Genomic DNA, 26,662 nt, shown 5'->3' on the forward strand with positions numbered 1-26,662 from the left:
TCTTGTGCTCTAATCTCATAACGAGATTAGCAGAGAGTGTTTAGAAATAAATACATATCTCTTATATATATCTTGTGTGGTTCTCCTTTCATTTGGTCATTCAAGAGGTTATAATCTTGTAAATCAAGCTGCTTTACACTCCTTCAAGACTTAGCCTGAAGGTTGCTCTCCATAGCTACCACTAGGATAGCTTTCAATAAAGGTTGTCTTTAACCTAATAATCAATAAGGTTTGTTTGGACTGGTACAAGGTCCCCAATTTAATTAGTTGACAGCATATGCCAGGCCAACTTCCCACATTGGTGTGCAGCGGTTGGGATTCAGGCTTGCTATTGCTTTACCAGATAATCTCATTGAGTGACTAACTGAAAACCACTAAAGGTACATATAACGGAGACTAGAATAAAGTAAGTTCTACTGAACTTAAAGTTGGGTAAATCAAGGCTCTAGCACACCCTTTCTCCAACTCAAGAGAGTTTAGTAGTTCCCCCTAGGTTAGGTAGGTGCAACACCTCACAACACTAGTATGTCTTTAAGAGCAGAAGCCAGTGGCTCCATGCTGAATAAGTATGACCACCTCTCATTTCAGGAATTGAAAAATATGTGTGCATCAAGAAAATTGAACACAGGGAAAAACCCTAGAACTCAACACCTCATAGAGGCACTGCTTTTAGATTACCTCAGAAAGACCCCAGGGTCTGATGAGGCAGGCAGTTTGGGTGTGGGGGGGGGCAGCAGAAGAGGAAAGGCCAGGAAGTGAAAACATCCAGGACCTAGACTCTGATGCTGACAAGGAGGATCAAGAAGATTCTAACCTGGACAATCCAATTCTTCCTGAAGGTGAGGGAGAAGGCATCAGTGGCCCTCTCTTTATCCCACATGGAAGGGTTAACAGTGTACCAAGAAGGTCCAAATCTCCTTCTCAGGAATCTACTCATTCTGGTATTTCTGTAGGGACCTCGGTTTCTCATAGGACTACTACTTCTCATAAAAGGGAGTCCTCTTATGAGATGAAGTACCAACTGCTTGACTTTGAGAGAGCTAAGCTCAGGCTCAAGAGAGAACATGTGGCCCTAGATAGGGAATCCCTGGAGCTTCAGAAAGCTTCTCAGAGGTTGGGGCTAGAGCCCCAAGGTGGCAGCAACAGTGTCCCTAGAGGTAGAGAACATACTCATGACCATAGGAACCTGAACAAGATTGTCCCTCGCTACCAGAGTGAGGATGACATCCACAAATGGATAACTGCACTGGAGAGGGCCTGTAAAGTACAGAGGGTCCCTCAGGAGCAGTGGGCAGCAATCTTGTGGCTCTCCTTTGCAGACAAAGGTAGAGACAAGCTCCTCACTGTTAGAGAAGAGGATGCTGATAATTACAAAGTCTTGAAGAGTGCACTGATTGATGGGTTTGGCTTAACCACTGAGCAATACAGGATTAAGTTCAGAGACACCCAAAAGGCACAGACTCAAGACTGGGTTGACTTTGTAGATTGTGCTAATAAGGCTCTAGAAGGCTGGTTACTTGCCAGTAAAGTGTGTGATTTTAAAGGATTGTACAATTTAATTATGAGGGCGCAGATCCTTAATAATTGTCAAAATCAGTTGTCGCATCAGTACCTGGTGGACTCTGATCTGACCTCTCCCCAAGAATAGGGCCAGAAGGCAGACAAATGGGTCAGAACCAGGGTGAGGCAGAAGGTTCAGAACCAAGGTGGTGACTCCAAGAAGCAGGATTCTAAAAACTCTGATAAGGGTGGGGAGAAGGGTAAAGACCAGAAGTCTTCTCAAGGGCCCCGAAAATCTGCATCTGGTGGGGAGTCCCAATCTAACCAAGGAAAAGGCAAGAAGAAACCATGGTGTAAAATCTGTAAACAAAAGACCCATTGGACAAGTGATTGTACCAAGTCCAAGGTCCAAGGACTCAACTCCAGCCACCATTGCCCCCAAAGGCAACTGTTTCCCCTAGTTCAGCTCCAAGTGGTGGTACTCAGAATAAGGGTGTAGTAGGGTTAACCCTGGGATCTGAGGTGGACTCTGGCCTAGTCAGAGTTCCTACGCAGGCTGTACTGATCTGTGATGGAGGCATGGATATGGCCTCCTTATTTGCCAGTCCCAGTAATCTGGCAAATACAGACAGCAGCCTTTGTTAAATGGAAAAGAGGCCTTGGCATTCAGGGACACAGGAGCAAGTGTCACAATGGTGACACAAGATATTGTAGCTCCTGAGCAGATCATACTTGGTGAGATGTACCAAGTGACCAATGCTTGCAATGTCAGGACAGACCATTCCTTGGCAGTTGTTAATTTCACCTGGGGAGGGGTAACTGGCCCTAAGAAGGTTGTGGTAAGTGCAGGCCTCCCTGTTGAATGCTTGCTTGGCAATGATTTAGAAACTTCAGCTTGGGCTGAAGTGGAGCTCAGGACTCGTGCAGAAATGTTGGGAATCCCTGTAGATGACTTTGCTATGACCAGGTCACAGGCAAAAATGTCTAACACTGAACAGGCCCTGATCCTGGAAGAATGGACCAGGCGCCTTCCAAGAAAAGGAGCAGTAGGGGTAAGGCAGTGTCTTCCCCCCTGACTCAGAATCCAGACCAGTCTCTTGAGGGAACTGATCTTTGTTCTGAAGAAGGAACTGCCCCAGATGAGCTTGAACCTGATCAGGTTGAGTTATTGGGGAAAGGGGGCCCTTCCAGGGCAGATATGAGCCAGGAGCAGCTGAGCTGCCCTTCTCTTGAACCCCTCAGACAACAGGCAGTTGCTGAGACTGCTGGGAATGCTAGTGGAACCCATAGGATCTTTTGGGATGATGGACTCCTTTACTCAGAGTATAGAGACCCCAAGCCTGGAACTACCAGGAGGTTGGTTATACCTCTGAAGTTTAGGGGCTTCCTATTAACACTAGCCCATGATATTCCCTTAGCAGGTCACCTAGGCCAAAACAAGACTTGGGACATAATTGTCCCTCACTTTCATTGGCCTCACATGTCTGAAGACACCAAGGAGTGTTGTAGCTCCTGTGTCACCTGTCAAGCCAGTGGGAAGGTAGGTGATACAACAAAGGCCCCTCTGATGCTACTACCTATAGTGGGGGTTCCCTTTGAGAGGGTTGGGATTGATATAGTGTTCCCATGGATCCTCAAACAGCATCTGGGTACAGATTTATACTGGTGGTGGTGGACCATGCCACTAGGTGTCCAAAAGCTATTCCCCTTAGGACCACCACAGCACCTGTGGTGGCAAGGGCCCTACTAGGAATCTTTTCCAGAGTGGGATTCCCTAAGGAGGTAGTATCAGACAGAGATGCAAACTTTATGTCTAGTTACTTAACTGCTATGTGGAAGGAGTGTGGAATAAATTACAAATTTATCACCCCTTATCACCCACAATGCAATGGGTTAGTTGAAAGGTTAAACAAAACCCTAAAGGGCATGATCAGAGGTCTCCAAGAAAAGCTTAGGCGCAGATGGGACATACTTTTGCCGTCCCTTCTCTTCTCTTCTTCTACAAAGAAGTTCCACAGAAGGGGGTTGGTTACAGCCCATTTGATCTTCTGTTTGGACATCCAGTTAGGGGTCCATTGTGTCTAGTGAAGGAGGGATGGGAGTTACCTCTCAAACCCCCTAAACAGGATATTGTGGACTATGTACTTGGCCTCCTCTCCAGGATGGCTGAATACACGAAAAAGGCAAATAAAAACCTTGAGGCTAGCCAGGAGCTGCAAAAGGCCTGGCATGACTAAAAGGCTGTGCTGACTGTTTACCAGCCAGGGCAGAAAGTATAGGTGTTGCAGCCTGTGGCCCCAGCAGCCCTCTAAGATACGTGGAGTGGCCCCCATACCATAATTGAGCAAAAGGGAGAGGTTACCTACCTGGTGGACCTTGGAACTCCCAGGAGCCCCCATCGGGGGCTCCAGGCCAAACAGGCTCAAACCATATGTTGACAGGGCTGACTTGGGCTTGCTCATGGCTACTGACGAGGGACAGGAGGAAGAGAGTGATCCACTCCCTGACCTGCTCTCACAGAACCCTGATGATGGTTTAGTGGATGGTGTAGCCTTGGCAGGCAGCCTCACTGTCCAGCAACAAACTGATTGCAGAAAAGTTCTCAATCAGTTTAGACATATGTTTTCACTGACTCCAAGGCAGACTAACTGGTGCACTCATGAAGTGGACACTGGGGACAGTCTGCCTGTTAAAAATAAGATTTATTGGCAACCTGCCCATGTCAGGGACTGCATCAGGGCTGAAGTCCAAAAGATGTTGGAATTAGGAGTTATTGAGCCCTCAGATAGCCCTTGGGCTAGTCCAGTAGTCTTAGTGCCTAAACCTCACACCAAAGATGGCAAGAGAAAGATGAGGTTTTGTGTAGACTACAGAGGTCTCAATTTAGTCACTAGGACTGATGCCCATCCAATCCGTAGGGCAGGTGAGCTTATAGATACTTTGGACTCAGCCAAGTTTCTGAGCACATTTGACCTAACAGTTGGCTACTGGCACATCAGACTAGCTGATGATGCAAAGCCAAAGACAGAATTTTCTACCCCTTGTGGGCACAATCAATTTGTGGTGATGCCCTTTGGTTTGAAAAATGCACCTGCCACTTTTCAAAGGTTGGTAAACAAAGTCCTTACAGGTCTGGAAGCCTATAGTGCAGCATATCTAGATGATATTGCTGTCTTTAGCTCCACCTGGGAGGATCACCTGGTCCACCTAAGAAATGTTTTGGAGGCCCTGCAAAAAGCAGGCCTAACTATCAAGGACACTAAGTGCCAGATAGGGCAGAGTTAGGTTCTGGGTGGAGGCCAGGTTCAACCATTGCAGAGCAAAATCCAGACCATCATGGACTGGGTTGCTCCAACCATCCAAACTCAGGTCAGAGCTTTCTTGGGCCTGACTGGGTACTATAGAAGATTTGTCAAAGGTTATGGATCCATAGTCACCCCTTTGAATGACTTAACTTCTAATAAAATGCCACAGAAAGTTCAGTGGACAGTCAGCTGTCAAAAGGCATTCGATGGCCTGAAGCAGGCCATGTGCATTGCTCCCATTCTGCAAAGTCCTAACTACTCTAAAGAATTCATTGTTCAAACAGATGCATCTGAGTTGGGGGTAGGGGTTATGTTATCACAATTGAATGATGAGGGTCAGGATCAGCCAGTAGCTTTTATTAGCAGAAGGCTGACCCCCAGAGAGAAACATTGGTCAGCTATTGAGAGGGAGTCCTTTGCTGTGGTTTGGGCTCTGAAGAAGCTGAGGCCATACTTGTTTGGCACTCACTTCATTGTTCAGACAGACCATAAGCCCCACTTATGGTCTAAAACAGATGAAGGGTGAAAACCCCAAACTTTTGAGGTGGTCCATTTCCCTACAGGGGATGGACTATACAGTGGAACATAGACCTGGGAGTAACCATGCAAATGCAGATGGACTCTCCAGATATTTCCACTTAGAACATGAAGACTCAACTGGTCAAGGTTAGTTTAATGTCCTTACGTTTGGGGGGGGGTTATGTAGGAGAGTAGGATCTGCTTCTTATAGCTACCCCCACTTTTTGCTGATGTTTCACTGTTTTTTTACTTTAGTCTGGCTGAGATCGTGATATCCAGGACCCCAGCCTAGCTGCTTCCTCTCTAAATTGATTACATGTACTTTAGGTACACCACAGATTGGATTCTGGGGTACCATTATAAGTCCCTAGTATATGGTATCCTATATACCCAGAGCATAGGTACCCCAGAGGCCTCTCAGAGGCTGTAGCAGGTAATATGCCACCCCTGGGAGACCATGCCAAATGACACTACAGGTCTGCTACAGCAGCCTGTGTAAGGTGGTGCATGCACCCCTTAATTAGATATAGGTTCACTATATCTATCCATATCACTGCACATATAAACCTATCAGTCACCCCATGGCAGGCCTTATCAATCCTGAAGGCAGGGTGCTGGGTTTTATGTGAGATGGTGCCCATGCATGAGCAGAGCCCCTCTGCAACCTTCGGAACCTCTATTCCAGGGTTGTTTGTGATGCAGCCAAACCATATACTCTTAAGTGCATTATAACCTCCCAGTAAATGCTAACTTTGGAATGGCTGCATAGAAACATGTCGTGTTTGGTGTCAAACACCTTGGAATCATACCTCTCTACTAGTAAGATTCCACCCTACTAAAGGAAGAAATATGAGTTCACCGGTACACCCGGTACCAGCTTCACAGAACCCTGGCATCACAAAATGGATGCCGCCAGCCACAGACACGAGTCTGCCCTCCTGCTGCTGGACGAAACTCTGGCAGGGGAGACTGGACAATAGGTTTCCTGTCACAGGGAGGTATGACCACCTCCAAGACAAGCTTGAGTGTATTGGGGCTGGGTGGGTGCACTCCAAGAGTGCTTTGATGTCTGCACTGGGGGCACATTTGGTGTCCCTGTGCATAGTCCAGCTCAAACCGGTTGCAGGGGCTACCAGCCCCTGCTCTGACACAAAACTGGACAAAGGACATGGGTATAGCCACCCCTCTGTCCTGACCCTGCCATAAGTGGGTCCCCAGAGTTTGTCCCACCCCATCCTTGGGCATAAAGTAGGAACCCCTGGCTACAGGACTTTAGATTTACCTGGACAAAACTCTGCAACAGAATCCCAAAATCCCAGAACTTCAACTATCTACACGACATTGGATGACCGAAGAGTCTCCCTTGGAGAAAAGGAGTTACTATCCTGCAAGGCAGGCATCAAAGACGCATCTGTCCGGTTTGCAACTACGCAGCTCCTGAAGGACTCAGAAGACTTTGCAACACAGGAGGTGGTTTTCAATGCTTCCCCGATGCCAATCGGTGCTCTCAGCAAACCTGAGATCCAAAGCCCCCGTGGGGACCATGCAACCCGAACCCCTGGACACCGTGCACATTTGCAGCAGCATATGCTTTTTTTCGATCCATGAGGCTGTGCTTTGGGCTACTTGTAGTCCAGATCCCGAGCAGTGATTCCACTGAAGATTACTGGCCTACACTACTCGAGTGTCCTGCGGGCTGGTATTTAGTGATTCCTCTCGAGGTCCCTTCGCGATCCCTTGTCCATCGACTTGTGGGTCCCTGAGAAGGGTACTTTAACTTTCAACAAGCTTACCTGGTTGCTCCAGATGTGCCCTGACTCTCCATCGCTTGGGGAGTCCACAGGACCTTGCTGGTCCACACCGAAGCCTTTTTACTCTCACCGTGTGGGTTGCCGTTGCCAAGGCTTGTTGGTCTCCAATCCGGACACCGACCCCCCAGCACTCGACATCCTTCATGGGACAGCTCGCCTGTGGACTGTGGTTGTCGTTGACATCTCCTGGTCCCCGTGGCAGTGGAGTCAAGCCTCACCTCTTCACACCTGAAACACCCGACATTGGTGGGCATTGGTCTACCGTGCCCCTGGTCACCCTGAAGTGACCCAGACTCTGTCCCCTCTGCTTTAAGGTTCTTCACATCTCCGATCCATGCTTGGATCACAGCAGACACTTTTCCTCTTCATGGCAGCAGCACTTTGCAGCGACTCTCCATTGAAAACGACGAAGATTCCCGACGCCATTTGACACCTATGCACCCGGCTTACCTGGGTTAGGTAACACGAGTACTCCGGTGCTCACATGGGTTGTCACGACTACCGAGCTCCTCAGGATCAGAACGATGCTCAGGGAGGTCCACCTCCTGACGTCCCCATACTCTGGCTACATAAATATACCGAGTATAAAGGCAATCAAGCGAGGGATGGGTTTAGGGTAGGGACAGCGGTGGAAAAGGGAGACCTGTAACAGCAAAGGATTAATACCGCATGACTCTCTGGCTACTCTCATATAAGTCTCACTAGCGTAATAGACATACCATAAACAGGACTGTCCCCTAAGGTGGACCCTTCCTCTCTCTCTGGTAAGATAGTTCTCTTTCCATAGGGAAGTCATATACATCTATAACGCAAGCACAATGAGATATCACACACACTGCCAACATCAAATCCTAACTGTAAGTAAGCGCTATTGTTCTCCATACATACCCTCTGCCACACACCCTATAATCCAAATGATAAGGCCAACTCCAGCACCAGGACAGAATGCACAAGACACTCAAAGAGGAAAAGGAAACGCTGGAGGTCTCTGTTCCATGAGCTATGCAAAAAAAAAAAAACACTCAAAGTATATGTAAAGGCAAAAAAATATGTTCCAGGAAATAATCAGCTGCCCCAGCTAAATAGTTTTGTCATTCTGGGAAAAGCAATATAACAGGAGTAAGAAAGGCATCCGCTCCAGAAGCCCAGGAAGCTTACCGGACTCTGTCTGTCAAAGCACTGAGTTCGAGCAGCGAGCAGGATCCTTCAGAGATTTCCAGCGCGTCTCCTCTGGCCGGATCATCTCTTCATCCCGTTGCCGCCGGACCAAGGGAGACAGAAGGATGGCGGTAGATGAGGGGCGGACGCCCCGAGTAATCCCACTGCAGCCACTAGCGGGAAATGGAACGCCACCCTGAATGCGTTCACGCTCAGCCGAGCGTAACGCGTACTGCGGCTCCAAACGAGCCCGGACTCAATAATCCACAAGGTTGCTGCTCCGCGCCTCAACGGAGGACGCGGTGAAATCCACAAGGCTGCTTCGAGAAACGTGGTTCAGAGCAGCCGCTCTGACACCCGGAAACAAACACTCTGCTAGAATAACGTACAACGCTCCTTGCATTGTGCGTGATTAAATAAGTCTGGTCCTACCCAGAAGGCCTTCTGGGAAATGTAGTGCGGACGTTTTCCGCCTGCTACATAGGCGTGGCAGGTTCAATGCCTGACATGGGTGCTGGCCTTAGAATCTTCCAAGTTTGAAAGGGTTTGCTCCATGTCCTCTCCTAAGTGTCTTTAATCTTTAAAATTCCAACCGCGACTTTCCCATAGGATTGTACGGAGCTCGCGGCTGTGTTCTCACACTGCACGTGTCCCCCGTGGGTCCCCTGTATCACTGCCTTGGGTGGTTCCTTGGGGTCCCAGCGATTCTACGTACTCTAGGCACTGTGTCTCATCAAGTCGTGGTTCTTATACCACTTTCTAAATATATGGTTTGTTGTCCCCCTGGGGCCCATTGTATATTGTGCTATTTACTGTCGTTCAAGTGCTTTAATATTGTGTATCTTGTGCTCTAATCTCATAAAGAGATTAGTAGAGAGTGTTTAGAAATAAATACATATATTTCATATATACCTTGTGTGGTTCTCCTTTCATTTGGTCATTCAAGAGGTTATGATCTGGTAAACCAAGCTGCTTTACACTCATTCAAGACTTAGCCTGAAGGCTGCTCTCCATAGCTACCACTAGGATAGCTTTCAATAAAAGTTGTCTTTAACCTAATCATCAATAAGGGTTGTTTGGACTGGTACTTTAATTAGTGGACAGCATATACCAGGCCAACTTCGGGACCCCACAGTAGATCCATCATCTCTAATGAGAAATTTTTTTAGATTTGACTTCCTCTCTAGTATTAAATTCACGGGGCTAAGTCACAAATATTCCCTTTGACCTCTCCTAAATGTGCTTTAGATAACCCACTCAAGTAGCACAAAATCTTGGTGAAATATCTTTCTGTATGGCTAAGTAGATATGTCGAGGTAGTGCTGCGAGAAAGCTATGGGGCCATAATTACAAGAATGGAAGATCAAATTATTAGCTGGATAAAACTACCTTTATTGCTTAGCGGCAGATTAGCGCTGAAGAAAATGGTGATCCTGCTCAATTTTCTTTATCTATTTAAAAACATTCCTATTGTCCTCACTAAAGCTTTCTCTCTGAGGTTGAGGTCAAATGTGATTCGCTTAGCCTGGGTAGGTAGGCTGCCAAGGTTGAAATGAGAGAGATAGTGACGATCTTACTATCACCCCACTGTAAGCTTAGACTACCGCATATCAAATTTCTCCCCAGGCTGTACTGCACTCCTAAATCTTCACGCAAATTAGGCCTTGGAGATGATGCAAATTGTACTAGCTGTGCGGTACTGAGTGCAGAATTCCTCCAATTAGCTTGGCACGGTCAATGATATAAGATTATTGATTAGAAACATTGAGGGGCCGATTCCGACGGAAAAACTACGAGCCGTACGCGTTTTCTGCCCGACTTGTACAGCTGTACGAGCGGGTGTAGGAGAGTAGGATCTGCACCTTATGTTGCCCCCACTTTTTTTCTGATGTTTACACTGGTTTCTGGCTATAGTCTGGCTGGGACCCTGCTAATCAGGGACCAACCTCTCTGTTCTCTCTAAAAAACTTGGAGTGTATATTAGATGCACTAGTGATTGGATACTGTGGTACCTTATGAGCCCCTAGTATATGGTACCTTAGGTACCAAGGGCATAGGTACTTCACAGGCCTACCAGGGGCTGAAGCATGTATTATGCCACCCCTGGGAAGCAGACTAAATCTGACACCACAGGCCTGCTACTGCAGCCTGGGTGAGATAGTGTTAGCACTCCTCACTGAGATATAGGTTCACTATATCTCTACCTGCACACACATATAAACCTATCAGTCACACCTAAGGCAGGCCCTATCAATCCAGAGGGCAGGGTGCTTGGTTTCCATGTGAGGGGGTGCCTCTGCCTGAGCAGGGCCCCTCTGCAGCGCTCAGAGTCCATTCTCTGGGGCTGTTTGTGAATGCGGTCCAACCATACACTCTTTAGTGCATTATAACCTCGCGGTAAAATAACTCTGGGATAGCTGCATCAAAACATGTTCTGTTTGGTGTCAAACGCTTTGTAATCATACCCCCACACCAGTAACTGGTGTGGGAGGATGAGCCCACCCTTCTAGAGGGATAGACATGTACCCACTGAGGAAACACGGTAGAATCCTGAAGAGCCCTGGCATCACAAAATGGATGCCACCAGTCACAGACACTGGGCTGCCCTCCTGCTGATGACCGAAACTCGCAGTGGAGGAGGCCCAACAATAGGCATCCTGTTACAGGGAGGTGTGGTCACCACCAAGACAGGGTTTAGTGTGTTGGGACCGGGTGGGTGCACTCCTAGAGTGCTTTGAAGTCCTGCACTGGGGGAGCAGTAGGCTCCTCTGTGCATATGCAAGCTCAAACCGGTTCAGGGGCTTCCAGCCCCTGCTCTGGCGCGAAATTGGACAAAGGGAAGTGGGTGTAGCCACCCACTCCCCTGACCCTCCCATAGGTGGGGTCATAGAGCTAGTCCCTCCCTTCCTTCTAGTATAAGTTAGGGAACCCTTGCCATTGCAAACTAGACATCCCTGGATGATGCTCTGAAGAAGAATCCTGGACCTTCGACGTTCCACTACCTCTGGAAGACTGAAGAATCTCCCTTGGAGTCAAGGAGTGACTCCCCTGCTTGGCAGGCACCAAAACTTTGAATCAATGGTCGCAAACATTCCCGCTCCCGCCGGAGTCCGAAGTCCCTGTAGCACCGGAAGTGAATTTCCTGACTTCTCCAAGGCTACTTGAGTTCCCAGGGACGCTGAGGCAAGTGGACCCCACGAGTGATGAGGAACCGCAATATCTGGGTACCGGGCACTATTTTCGAGTGCAACCCCTTCACGACGTTCTACGAATTTGGGCTTTGGGCCACGTGTGCTCCAGGCCTCCAGCAGGATTTCCACTGAAGATCAGAGGCCTACCCTGTCCCGAGTGACTGTGGGCCCCTGTTGAGTGAATCCTCCCGAGGCGTCTTCGTGATCCCTTGCCGGTTGGCTTCTGGGTCCCCAGAAGACTTTTCTACAGAACCAAAGGGCTCCCCTTGTTGCTCCAGGCCTGCCCTGACTTACCTTCGCTGGGTGAGTCCCTCAGACCTTGCTGGTCTGCACCACTGACTTTTTACACTTTCCACGAGACTTGCTGTTGCGAAGACTTGTTGGCTCCAATCTGGTCACTGACACTGCAGTAAGCTGCAGACTTTGTGGGACACGCCGAATCCAGCTCCTGGTCATTGTCAGCGCCTCCTGGACCTCATGGCTGAAGAGTCAAGGCACCCTTGATCACCTGAAATCACCCGATGACTCTGGGCATCCTTCTTCCTTGCCCCGGGTCACTGCCAAGTGACTTTGAACACTGTCCCCTCTGCTTTCTTCTTCTGAATCCAGGCTTGGATTCCACCGGACACTTCTCCCGTCTTCACAAGCAGCAAGTCTTTTTGGCTCCCATTGAAAACGCCGCCGCCACCCGACACCAAAAGACACCTATGCACCCGGCTTCCCTGGGTGAGGTAACTCCAGCACTACGGTGCTCCTGTGGGTGTTGACTCTAGAACTACTTACCCTGTAAGTAACTTGCTTGTAGACTCTCCCGAAGTACCCTAAAACTCTAAATTTCCAATCGCGACTTGATCCATTGAAGTCAATTGGGATCCGCGGCAGTGTTCTCACACTGCATGCGTCTCCCATGGGTCCTTTACTTACCTGCCTTGGGTGGATGAGTGAGGCCCCAGCCCTTCTGAAGGCCCTAGGCCTTGTCCCCTTGCAAGTCGTTATCTCTAAATCTCTTTTTTAGTGTATGGTCTGGTACGCCCCTGGGGCCCCAGCCATATTTGTGCTTAACTTGTTGTGAAATATTGATTTATGCATATGTTCTTGACTTCTAATCTCATAAAGAGATTAGTAGAGTGTGTCTAGTAATAAATACATATATATTTTATATATATACCTGTGTGGTGTCCTTTCATTTAGTAATTCAAGAGATTATAAGGTAAAACAAGCTGCTTTACATTCCTCTAAAGACTTAGCCTGAAGGCTGCTCTCCACAGTTACCATTAGGATAGCTTTCTTTAAAAGGTTGTCTTAAACCTACTACCATAAGAGTCGAATTGTACTGGTGCAAGGTGGCCCCTTTAACTAGTGACCAGCATATACCAGGCCAACTTCTCACAGCGGGCAAGTACGATGCGAGCTACGTGGAATTCACGACCGAGTCGTTTCCGGGTCCGAACTGCTCCGTACGTCGCGGTCAGAAGCTAACCGTGGCGTGCAATGGATGCGATTAACGACCGAGCCAGTACAATGCACGCGTCGGACAGTCTGTGCGAGCCGGAGTGTCCGGCTCGCAAAACGTCCGGGTGGTTGCCTTTGGGGGGTCCGCGTCAGACCCGAAGTCACCCGCAGCCCTACGACTCGGACACAGGGGGAGACCCAAGGGTCCCCCCAACACAGGCATGTACGGTGCGGAGGGCACCGACGCGTACCCACTGTAGGGGGCGCCCTTGCGTGAGGCGTACCCATTCAGTCAATGGGAGCCCATGTACGCGTCGTACGACCGGCTCCCATTGACTTCTATGGGAGTCTGACCGAACCGAGTCTGGCAGCATTCGGCCACATCGTACTCGCAAGGTCGGACTGCAGGACTCCAGCTCGGTCGGAAAACACTCCTGATCCGGCTCGGTCAGAGTGCTTTCCGACCCGGATCGGAATCGGCACCTGAATGTATTTTTTTTAATGACTGGTGGCAACATTCCAATCAACATTGTTAACTTTACTGGGATTTGTGAGAGACTGTCCTATGACCTATAGGAAGTTTATCGTACATTTGTTGCTACTGGTAAAAAGAACATTCAAAATCCATTGGGGTCAGAGCCGTTCTCCCAAGATATTAGATTGGCTCTGCAATAGGACATACTGACAGGAGCAATTAGATACATTTTGGGAATTGAAACCTCCTCAGTCGAGACCCAAAGACATTTGAATCCCTCTACGGTTCAAACTCCTTCAGGATTCAGAGGCGGTATCCACAGAATCTTTGGAAAGCATCATAAAGCCCTGACAGGTCTTCTGGAGTGCGGAAATATTTTGTGATGACATCCACGATTCTGAGACTACATACTAATAGGAGGTATGCCAGGTTAAGATAGATAAAGCGTTTGGGCCCAATATAGTGGACAGTCTACCAGATGCTATTGCTTTGGTGACCACCATGTAATAATAGCACCAAGCAGGGTGTGACTGATGGTTTGTGATGATGAAAAGAACTTCTAAATGTAATGCACGTGCTATGTAGTTAGGAAGAGAGAGTGGGTCTCTGTCACTCTGTTGTATTATAAATAAAATAAAAGAGGTTGGTTTGGAGGAGCAAGGAGAGTTTTAGGTATGGTTAAGGAGCGAATTGGGGAGAACCATGCACCTACCCATAAAAAAGTAAAATCATTGCTATTCACAAACTGCACTTCTAAAATGAACTGACAAAGAGGACCAAAAACAGTAACAAATGTGCACCAGCTCTGACCTAGAGTAAGTTAGCACAACATTTATTTATTTATTTATTTTATTTTAAAGCTTTTATATAGCGCTGGCTGGACCCGGGGGTATCAGAGCGCTTTACATAAGTGTAGATAGTACAGGCATAATACAATTATACATAGCGTAGAGGTCACATAGGTCGGGTTATGAAGAACAGGTAGCATAATACCAATTAGCAAATGTCAAACCAAAAGAGAGAGAAACATAAATAAAATGGATACATGTAATCGAATTATGATATAGTGGCCTGAGATGGAGGGAGGCTAGGTGGTAGGAGGGTGGAGGTAGGAGAGGCGTGAATGGGGGTAGAGAGAAATTAGACAAAAAGAGGGGGGTAGTAATTAAGAGGAGGGAAGTATGGAAGGAAGAAGGTAAGAAAAGGGGAAGGGGAGGGGAAAGGAGGGGAAAGGGAGAGAGAAAGGAAAAGTATGGAAAGGAAAGGATTATGGACCCAAATATTTCTTGAGCAAGTGTAGCTTGAGGTCTTTTCTAAAGCTGATGTAGGAGGGGGGGCGCAGCGCAGGTCGTTAGGGAGGGCGTTCCAGATGCTGGGGCATATCCGGAGAAAGAGCGAGATTATGTGGATTTCTTTTTTGTCAGGGGAGGGACAATGAGGAGGTCGTTGGTGCTTCTTAACGGTCGTGCGCAGCCTGCGTTGTTGAGTTTATTAGTGAGATATAGCAGGGCCTTTTGGTGAAGGGCTTTGTGAGTAATGCATGCCGTCTTGTAGGTGGATCTGCCTTTGATGGGCAGCCATTTAAGGGTCTTAAAGGCTGGGGAGATGTGGTCAAAGCGTTTGCAGTCGGTGATTAGCCTGGCCACCAGGTTTAGCACAGATTTGAGTGGGGTAAGGTGAACTTTTGGGGTTCCGGAGAGGATAGCATTACCATAGTCAATTTTCGAGAGGACAAGTGATTGGATGACCGATTTAAAGTCATCAGCTGGGATAAAGGGTTTGAGTTTCTTGAGATGGCGTAGAGTGAAGAGCGCTCCTTTGGCTGAGTTTTTTATGTGGGCCTGGAGGGTTAGGCTATTGTCAATGGTGATGCCAAGTGATTTACTGAGTTTGATAAGGTGAGCGTACAGTTGAGGGCATGAAGGTCAGTGATCAATGTTTTGATAGGAAGAGGGTTGTTTTTTGGAGAGAAGAGAATGATTTCTGTTTTTTTAGGGTTGAGTTTGAGGTGGTTGGAATGGAACCAGGATTGGATTTTAGACAGGGTGTCGTTAAGGTGTAGAACATCGGAGTGGGATCTGATCTTATAGTACAGTTGGGTGTTGTCAGCGTAGAGGTGGTAGTTGATTCCAGCTCATTTTAGAACGAGGGTAAGGGGTTCCATAAAGAGGTTAAAGAGAGAGGGGGAGTGAATAGAACCCTGGGGGACACCGAGGGAGACGGGAGTGGGGATAGAGAGGCCGTTGTGGATTTGTATTTGTTGTGTTCTGTGTTGGAAGGAGGAGGAGAACCATTTTAGTACCAGGCCATTAAGGCCAAATCGAACTTTGAGCGCATTAAGCAAGGCAGGGTGGTTAACAGTATCAAATGCAGCAGAAAGGTCAAGGAGAATGAATAGGCAGGTCTCGCCATTATCTAGAGAGTGATGGATGTTGTCTACAAGAATTAGTATGGCAGTTTCTGTACTGCAGCCTTTTCAGAAGCCGGATTGTAAGGAGTCGAGTAGGTTAAAGATGTCAATGTGTTTGTCCAGTTGAAGAAGGGCACATTTTTCAAGAGCTTTGGAAAGGAGGGGATGGATAGAGATGGGGCGGAGATTATTAAGGTCATTATGGTCAGCATTGGGATTTTTAAGAATGGGAGTGATTTGTCCGAGTTGGAGGGAGGGGGGACACAACCCGAGGAAAGGGAGGAGTTAATGATGGAGGTCCAATATGGAGCAATGATGTGTTTAAGCTCCAGAACAAGGTTAGCAGGGAGAGGGTCTTTGGTGTGTGAGGACAGTTTAAGTTTGGAGATGATGTTAGAGACTTCAAGCTCAGTTACGGGGTGGAAATTGTGCCAGAAGGTGTTGTTTTTAGGCTGTGAGTTAGAAGGGCTGGTATCAGGAGGGAAAATGGCAGGAAGGGGGGATGAGGAGTCAGGGTTGTTAATAGAGAGGGGGGTTGTGAGGTAGAGTCAGTGATAGATAGGGGATAAGGAGGGATCTGAGATGCTAGGAAGGATTGGTCTATTATGGTTATTTTTTCGGAGAAGAAGTTACCAATTTCTTCGCATCCGTCAGTTGTGGCCGTCGGGGTTGGAGGGGTAGAGGAATTTTGGTTTCGAACTATGTTGAACAGCTCTTTGGGTCTGTTCTTCGCGTGGTCGTGTTGAGTATGGAAGAAGGAGGCCTTTTCCATGAAGATGTGTTTCTTGTAGGTGGCTCTGGCAAATCTGAGGAGAGCAAGATGGGCGGGGGAAGGGTGTTGTCTCCATGTTCTTTCTGTAAGTCTAAGCGCACGCCTTTCGTCATTGAGGTTGGAATTGAACCATGATTTAGATGGAATGTTTCTTAGGGTTTTTAAGTTTGGACGGGGCAATTTGGTCTAAGACATCGATGACCGTTTTGTTAAAATGTTCAGTGAGTTTGTTAGCATTTAGGGAGAGAGGGGTGAGAAGAAGTTGTACTTGGAGTTTGGACTCAAGTTCACCAGGGAGAATGCGATTAAGATTTCTGGTCCATTTAGAGGTCTTAATGTTATTGGTGTGGGGGAGTGGAGCCGAGGTTGCGATAGAGAACAGAATGAGGTGATGGTCAGACCAGTCGATGGGGATGATGTTGGAGAGGGAAGCCAAGTCGTTGTTGGCAATGATGGCGTCAACAGTGCACCCTTTGGAGTGGGTGGGAGAGTGGCAGAGTTGATTGAGTTCATTTATCTCAAGAAGATTGGTGAGGAGGTTGACTGAGGGGTCATCAGTCATATTCCAGTGGCGATTGAAATCTCCAAGGAAGAGATTTTTTGAGTTAGAGAGAGACGATTGAGTAAGAAGTTCGGATAGTTCCTCAATGAAGGGAAGTGGGTCACCAGGAGGGTGGTAGATATTATGTAGACAAATCGGGGGAGAACCTTGAGACTTAAGTTAGCACTACATAACACCCTATGGGAAATAATTTTGAAATAAACTAATTTATTTTGACTGCTTAAACATATATATAAATTGAATAATTAAATGTTAAATAAACATAAACTAAATATTATTCATTCATTTTAAATTATGTTAATAACCCTTTTTAATTTACAATATATGTAACTTTACTTTATTTTTTAAATAAGGTACTTTCGATTATTCCTATACATAACTTGTAATAATTCTTAATACTTAATAAATAAAGATTAATATTTTGCGTTAGGCATTTTTGTTAATAAATCTTTAAAAAGTATTTTAATGTAATTTATATTTTAATTAATTAAATATTTAAAGAGTTAATCTGTAAGAAAGTCAACAGTGCTGTATCAGTTTGTATTTTGTTCTACATTTAAATGAAATATATAAAAATCAGTTTACAATAATATCAATAATATTTATCTTAGAATAGTGGTATTCATTGTTTTAAATTGGAATTATTTTGACCTTTACATTGTATATATATATTATTATTATATTATTATTATATATCGTTAAGTGAACAAGATCGCGGAGGCGATCGAAACGCGCCTGGGGCAGACACTTGTCTGCATAATTTATGGAGCAATAAATCCTACCGTTTGGATTTTTGTTGGAGTGTTTGCCTGCTTAAGGTCCGGACCTGCTGTTTTCTTCATCCTTGCATTAGGATGATCAGGACTGTTGTTATATATATATATATATATATATATATGCACATATAGACATATTTGAGATTATGCACCATTAATAATTACATATGTTAATTGTTTAAATGTTAATAGTTAACTTATTTGAAAAAATAGTAAACATTTATTATTTTTAAAAAAATGGAATTTACATTAAACGCAACTTTAATTTAATTTACTAAATATTAAATGAAAATTAAATCGATAGGTAGGATTTCCTTTTTTATTTTCTTTAAAAATTAATATTTATAAAGTAAATGAATATATTGAAACAATTTAGTAAACTTTTAATTGCGTACAGTGCTGTAAAAAAAATGTATTCGTTGCAGGGAAAAAATAATTATTTGAATTTATATTTTACAATAAGATCAAATATATTTTTTGAAAAGTAATAAACTTTAATCATTGCCCTATTCTTTCCCATATGGGGATCCCCACCACAATGGCTGAGATCTCAACCAAGACGAGATCTCTGTCTACATTGGAAAAATTATAAGGAGTAACTTTACACTTGTAAATTTGGCTCCACTCCTCCCACCCCTCCCCTCAGTATCAGGGGGTCGAGACCTGTAAGTTTACAATTTAGACTAAATTTATAATCGAAATGTTGAATAGTCAAAAGTAGGAAATTTACTCCAAAGTGTAAGAGTAAATTTACATGTAAATTTACAGCTAAATAGAGTATGCCAACATATCCTTGGCGGTCTTTCATGGAGCGAGCTCCGCCAGACATGGTGGTGGATCAGTTGCTCTAGATCGGGTGGATGATCAACTTCTAATTTTGGCAACGTTAACTCTTCCCAATGATAAATGATGGAGAACTTTCCACCAGCAGGAAGTCTGTGTATGCTTTATTCTGAATAGGGCAGATTTGCCATCAGAGGCATGGATCGTGAGTCTACCCATTTTAGGAGGTTTCTACATTAACCTCCTCCTTTTAATCAGGTCTTATTCTTTAAACAAGTGTTGACTTCTATTCACAAAAGTAAGATGTAGAAGTTAACGTTAAGCTAGACACAAATACCACAGGTCAAGGCACATGGTCGTGCCTAGATATGAGCCCAGAAAGATTTCCAAGCATATTAGAACTTAACTGTGAATGCTAGATGTAATTGTACCCGCATTGTGGCCCGACAGCCAATAGCGGATGGGTCGCCTGACCAATGGTTTCTAACAACAGTGAGTATTGGAAAAACACCAGTTGCCCAATCTGACCGACGTAGTGGAACAAACAGTGTATGGCAGTGCTCTCAACCCATCAAAATCCATACGAAAATATGGGACTTTTACAGTATCAGTGTAATTATTTAGGTAGTGTATTTGACGATTGTTGGAGGCTGCATTTGATAAAACATTGAAATACTGTTCCTATGACAATGAAGACCCTGAAATGCTATGACTGTGTATTAGGACGCTTCTTGCTGGAACCATTTATCAAGTGACCCAGCTGATTTTTGGGTGGCAGGTGTCGGGTACATTGAAGCGGCTGAAGTCTGGTAGTCCGTCTCCCACTTCCTACTCCAGTTAATACTAGATGAGAAGTGGTAGATTTGTTTTCAGTGGGTCTCTCAGATCTCAAATGTGCTGTTGTTTGCTTCAAGTTTCTGATATCAGGACCGGACAGCTGTCAAATTTTGAGATGTCATATGATATTTTGTTTAAAACTCTAACATATTAAAAATCCTCCTTCACTTCCCTGTTTAATAACATATATTAAAGACTGTCTGCGGTAGGCTGGAATTAAAGAGGACCAGCAGTATTTGGGGAATACAGCCATGATGGTTCTCATTATGAAAGAAACTAGTTTGAAATGGAAGTCTCTGCAATTAGATGAGTGTGCTTATTAACGCCCTCTGCATGTGATGTAGAACAGAGTCCCTAAAGTGTACGGCCTTGAGTCCCCAAACGTGTGGGTTTTTCAATGTATGTACGAGATTGGAACGCTGGGGGCATTTCTCTCATCCTTTAGCCAAACACTAATATTTCAGTGAGGAGGAGAATTTAAAAGCTCTGCTCTCTTATGCTTCCATTCTTTTATGTCACAAAATTGGAGGAGATTGAGAAGCAAGCTGATATTGGAGGGTTGGGAGGGAGGGACGGGAAAGGAAACAGAAAATGGAGGGCGTTGGCAGGAAGGGATTGAGGAAGCAAACTGACAAGGAGGGTGGGTGAGGGGATTGGAAAGCAAACAGACAATGGAGGGTGGGCGTAGGGGGTTGGGGTAGCAACCTGAAAACGATGGGTGGTCGGAAGGGACTGGGAAAGCAAACTTACAGCGATTGATCTGGAAGAAAGCTGACAATGGAGGATGAGCAGGAGGGGATGGGGAAGCAAGTTGATAACAGAGGGCAGATGGGAGGGGCTAAGGGAACAATCTGAAAAAGGAGGGTGAGTGAGAGGGGCTGGGGAGCACATGGACAACGGAGATCAGGTAGGCAGGGAATGGGGGCATATGGACAATAGTGGATGGGACAGCAGATCTGGGGAAGCAAACGGATAATACAGCATGAACGGGAGGGGATGAGGCAGAAAGCGGGCAATGTAGGGTGGAGGGGATCGTATGTGGCAGCAAGATGACAACATATGGTGGAGCAGAGGGGTGGGGAAGCAAGCTGAAAGAGGGGCAGCTGGAGGGGATAAGGAAGCAATATGACAAAGGAGGATAGACAGGAGGGGATGGGGCAGCAAGCTGACAGCAGAGGGTAGACAGGAGAATGGGCAAGGGAGCAGGGAAGAGGGGCACATGGACAACAGAGGGTTGGACAACATATCTCTGGAAGCAGACAGACAATGTATTATGAACGGGAGGGCATGCGGCAGCAAGCTGACAACAGTGTGGGGGAGGGGCTGAGGAAGCAAGCTGACAACTGAGGGTGTGCAGGAGGGCGTGGGGCAGCATGCTGATAACAGAAGGTGAGCGGGAGGGGATGGGAAAGCAAGATCACAATGGAGGGTATGTGGGAGGGGATTGGCCAGTAGATTTACAGTGGAGGGTGCTGGCAGAGCAAGCTGACAATGGATTATGGGAGAGCACAGAGACAACGTAGGTTGGGAGGGAGGGACTGAGAAAGCAAGCTGACAATGCAGGGTCAGAAAGCATTTGTCACCACAAGTGGGACGGGTATGCCCAGACGTGGGTGCCATGCTCTCCATGCCACTGGAGTCAAGCTATCCAGGCTGATGAGGGCTGAAAGCCAGAAACCGGTCCTAGGATGCTTGTTTCCAGTCCAGGGAGGACCTGGCCTGGCAGTTCGGGCTGGACTGCTCCCATTGGGCGCAGGGTCAAGACTGATTTGCATATGGCTGGGACCAAACTGGAATGGCATGATGAGCAAAAAAAAGATGGATTTAGGCCCAGGTCTCTCTACTGGGGTGAACGTACGACATTGTTCTGCATTGTGTCCATCAATTATTGTTTTTGCATTTGTCACCCCGAGTGGGATGGGTATGCCCAGACGTGGGTCCCGTGCTCTCCATGCCACTGGAGTCAGGCTATCCTGGCTGAGGAGGGCTGAAAGCCCGAAGCCGATCCTAGGATGCCTGTTTCCAGTCCAGGGAGGACCTGACCTGGCAGTTCGGGCTGGACTGCTCCCATTGGGCGCAGGGTCAAGACTGATTTGTATATGGTTGGGTCCAAACTGGAATAGCATGGTGAGCAAAAAAACAATGGATTTAGGCCCAGATCTCTGTACTGGGGTGAATGTATGACATTGTTCTGCATTCTGTTCATCAATTATTGTTTTGACAATGCAGAGTCGGCAGAAGGGAGTGGGGAAGTAAGCTGGCAATGCAGAGTAGCCATGGGAAAGGGCAAGGAAGCTGACAACAGACGGTGGGCAAGAGGGGATGGGGAAACAAGTGTGAGGGTGAACAAGAGGGGATGCGGATGCAAGCTAACAGCAACGGGTGGGCAGAAGGGACTGGGGAAGCACATGGACAATGTACATTGGCAGGAGGGGCTAGGGTAGCAAACAGGCAATGCAGGATGGGCAGGAGGGGAAGGAGAAGCAGACAATGGAGTGTGGTGCAAGCTGACAATGTAGGGTGGGTGGGAGCAGCAAGGGAACATGGATGTCAATTCACCAAAATGTCAGGGGTAGCAGAAGTGACTTCACATGCCCTTTGACCTTCACTTGCACTCACACATACATATGCTTGTACATCCACGCACATTCACACAAACACACACATTCTTCCCACACATGCACACACACACACTCTGTTACACCACATCCTCTCCCCACTTGTAGGGTTTCATGTTTAGTAGTTAGTTCTGTTACAGGTGGTGCTAATAAGAGCAATGGGCTGGTGCAAGCTGCCTTCTGACGGCAGGCTCTGCACTTTCGCAAATTAACCACTGAGAAGAACCCTTTCAGTGTTCTTGACAGGCAAAGACTAAAACTGGAATTCTCTAGAGCTGGTGCCTTGAGAGACATTTTAAGGAATGGGCAAAATGGGCAATTACACATCACCCCTGTTTTCTAAAGGCTCTATGGTAAAGTTAGTGGACCAGTCTAAATTCTTGCCATATTAACATTGCTCATAAAAACTAACTTGTTATGCTACTTTGGCACCCAAGCGTGCTAAACAGAAAGTTGAAAATAGAATTATTAAGGTTTTACCCTGGGGCAAAATCAGGTAAAGTGGCGCTAAGCAGCATAAACTCTTGCAAGGGTATTTGCTTTCCAATAGAAAAATTATTTTACACTGTAAGGCGCCCTATTCTCAGTGCAAATAGTGCTTTGCGCCACTTTGCATCAAGGGTATAACTTATGCAGATTAGAACAAGCACCCTTAGGTTTTTGCCACAAAACCTCATAGCCAGAACAGGGCTTGCATCAAATTATTCCTCTTTGAAGCAAGCAGCAACATGGAGAATTGTTTTTCTCCAAACATCCACACGTTACATGTGTGCTGCACAACATAGCAAACATACAATGTGTGGAATGTTTAAGAATTTGTTTAGGCGTGGAAATTTGCGTTGGGAGAGTGTGCTTCTGAATGAATCCTAAATTGGACAGCATGCACACACCTTTGCACAATGGTGCAAAGTTTGTGCATGGTGCTAGGCAGCCTGCTTGTGAGCCAGTGCAAGTGTAGTGAGAAGCAGCAGGAGGCAATTTTTATTTCTTAACAAATATGGCTCTATGCTGCTTTATCCCCTTGCACAACGCAGCACAGTAACTTTGTATCATGCGCTGCGCTAAAAAGTAATAAATCTATCCCTTTGTTGCATGACTGGCCTGCCCAGCCTTAACCCTTGCACTTTCAGACAGTTGGTGGCAATTAAATAGAAAAATAAACGTTCTGTGGCATTTCTCTCTTCTATCCTAAGTCTCTCTCTAAACCTTTCTCTCTATCTCTTCTTTGCTATGTAACTTGATGCTCTCTCTCTCTCTCTAGCTCAGCTCTCTTTACCTTAATTTGGTCTACCTCATGTCTCTCTCAATATAACTCACTTTACTTCATCCCTTTCTAATAACCTTTCCCCACTCCCTACCTCTCTCAGTGCCTACATTTATATTGCTCTTGATTCCCTCTTTCTACTTTACCTCTTCTCTCTACTTCATCCTCTCTGTTCCCCTCACCTCTATAAATAGCTACTCCTTTTTGGCTACCTTTGTTTCTCTACATTTACCTTTTTTCTCAATCATCAAGTCCTTACTCTCTTTCTCTCTCTCACATAAAACATCTCACTGGGCCTCCTTCTCCATTTCATTTCACCTGCTCGACCTCAACCATGTCTCTCAATCGCTTTCTTTATAGATCTCCTTACCTCATTGTCTCTTCCTTGTTCTCTATTTCACAACTCTCTATCTCTGTTTTTCGATTTCAATTTCACGTATGTCTCTGAACTTCCTCTTTTCGCTCTAACTTGCTCTCCTCCCCACAGCTTTCTTGACCTCACCCATTTTTCAATACATCTCTTGCCCTGACCCAGTTTTTAAATACGCCTTCTCATTTTGCTCTTTCTGCCTTGCAATCCTTTGCTTTTCCTGAAGTGTCTGTCTACCTCCAGTCACTGCCAACACAGGTACAAAATTGTGAGACGGGACGGGATTGGGAGTCGTGGAAGTTGACATACGATGGGATAAGGTAATTTAAATAAACAAATAGGTAAAAGCACTTGCCTTGTGCTCGACCCATCGCTGAGTCGGCGATGTGGCGAGTGCAAAGTAAGTGGTTTTTAAAAAATTTATTTAACTTATCCCGTCGTATGTCGACTACCCCGACCTCACCTCACCTCACCCCGCCCCGCCTCACCGCTTTTACCGGTGCTGGCCGCCACTCTCTACGTGTATCACTGGCTGCCTTTACCCTTTCTAGTTCACCTCTTCTTCTACATTACTTCTCCCTCCACCTCACTCCTTGGAGTGCTGTACTCTGCCTCTTCCTACCGTTCCTTCTTTCTATCTCTATCATTCTCTGCCAAACTCTAAAACTGTACCTATTTCTCTACCTCTCTTTCTCCATTACATCTTCTTTTTTCTACCTCTCTTTATCTTTCCTTCTGGCAACATCATCTTTCTCTATTTCCTTTACTCCTCTCTCTTTTTCACATATCTTTCTGCATCATCTCCATCTCTACCCTCTTCTTTCTCTACTTCACACCTCTCGCTATACTATTCTCTTCATGCCTCCGTCCATCTCCGGTAAACAAGCCGTCCCATGTCTATTTCTCTGCAGGGTCTCCGGTAACTGTCCGGCCGGTGAAGTGCACACATGTAAAAGGGAGAAGGGAAATCAGGCAAGAGAAGGTGGATAAGGACAAAGATATTAGTGTTTAACCAAAGGTATGGTGATAATCCTCAGAGTAGCGAGCGCTTTGATTTTCACTGCTACGACAAAAACGCCAGTGGTAAAGGGGCATATTCATGATTACAAGGATTTAGCAACTAAAACTACAGTTTCAAGCGCTATGTGCATGTGTCTTATGTCCACTAGACATCTAACAAGTCACAATTAGATGGTGCGTTTTTCCTACAATGGGAATATCAAGCTGGGTAGGCTGTAAATGCCACACAAAATGTTGATGTTGCAAATAAAAAGAATCTAGATTCTAAGTGAGAAATGGCTGTAAGACGCTTTTACAAGCTCTCACTTGGCTACTCTTTGGCCGGCAAACAATAGATAATTTGAGCTTTCGGCTATTCGTTTTTTGCATGGTCCGATTTCAAAAGCTTCAATATGCAGTTCAACACGACATCTTGAGGGCTTGAAAGAATGGAAGAGGTGTGATGAATTCAAAGTTGTTGTAAACAGAGGGGGGGGGGGGGGGCAGATTAGAATATATCTGCCCAGGGCCCCGCAAATCCTTAAGAAGTCCCAGTAAGAGGTCACTGGGCGCCTCCCTAGTCTCTTGGATCGGAGACCATCGGGTGAAACTTTTGGGGAAAACATATTGTGCTGCTATCAACCACAGCCCTGGAATACAGATGGTTCCATTGCATTCTAGACTGAGGACACAGCACCGGGTGAAGAGAGCCGTGTTGTATTCACGTTGTCCTTTCTCACGCGAAGGCCGCTTCCCGTTCTGAGCTCTAGCAGTCTATGTCCTTCCGGCAATCATCAGGGCAGATTCCTGCCCCAGCACTGGATTGCCACAGGCCTGGGCCACAAAAGTGCTTGACTGAAACTCCATCAGAGGAAGCTGGGATGTGAGGAGCGGGCAGCGAGGAAGGAAGGGATGAGACGGGGAGAGGAGAGGGAAGGCGGGAGCCCCGGGGACAGGACAGGAGCATGCAGATACCATATCCGGCTGAAACTCGTCAATCCCCTCTCTGGAACACACTAGACATCTTCCTACAGAACAGAACACCTGTCTGAGCGAGACTCCCAACTTTTATGGCCTAGTTGCTCAACATGCACCTTCCACCTGGGCCATGACCAGGCCATGATTCTCGACGAATCCTTCCGTTAGTCCTTCCTCATACCATCCTCTTACAGCTGGTCATTCTCCCTCTATACACGCGAGTGACTGCGGGAGCATGCTTTACGTCTGAAAATAAGGACATGTATGTGTCACATAACTGTACTATCGTTCCTAATTACTCGGCATCGGATGTCCAGGTCATTAACATTTACGCTGATTTCACCCGAAGTCTGAGGAGTCAATTTGTGGTAAGCACAGTCCACAGTGCAACTGCTCTAACTGGAGCTATTCTGTTATACTCGAGAGCCGTATGTAGTTTTCTTTTACCCTTACTATGGCTTCAGCGCGCTGTTGCAGTTCTTGTATCTTCACAACATGAGCTCAAGGATTCTGTCACAGACCACAGCCTCTCTGCAGGTTGTTAGAGTTGGATCATTAGATTGTGGGTGTGGTTAATGTCCTGTTTTTGTGCATATAGTTGTGTGTGTGTTTTGCATTATATTGTGCTGTTCAACCAGAGTTCAGAGATCAGAGGAACTGAATTGTCCCACCAGTGCATCAGACACACTGAAAACCAAAAGATATACAATGTTTTGCATTATATAGTGCTATATAGTGCCCTATGGGGCTTCCTCCCACAGAACATATGGCCCAATCACGTTGGGACAGTTTCATTAGAAAATAAGAACTTTCATTCCGTGTGGGTTGAGAATCCCGGTTCACTTTGGCATTAGGATGTTGAGGTTTGCCAGATTCTCAGCA

This window comes from Triturus cristatus, chromosome 1_1, assembly GCF_964204655.1.
Source record: "Triturus cristatus chromosome 1_1, aTriCri1.1, whole genome shotgun sequence".
Classification (NCBI taxonomy): Eukaryota; Metazoa; Chordata; class Amphibia; order Caudata; family Salamandridae; genus Triturus; species Triturus cristatus.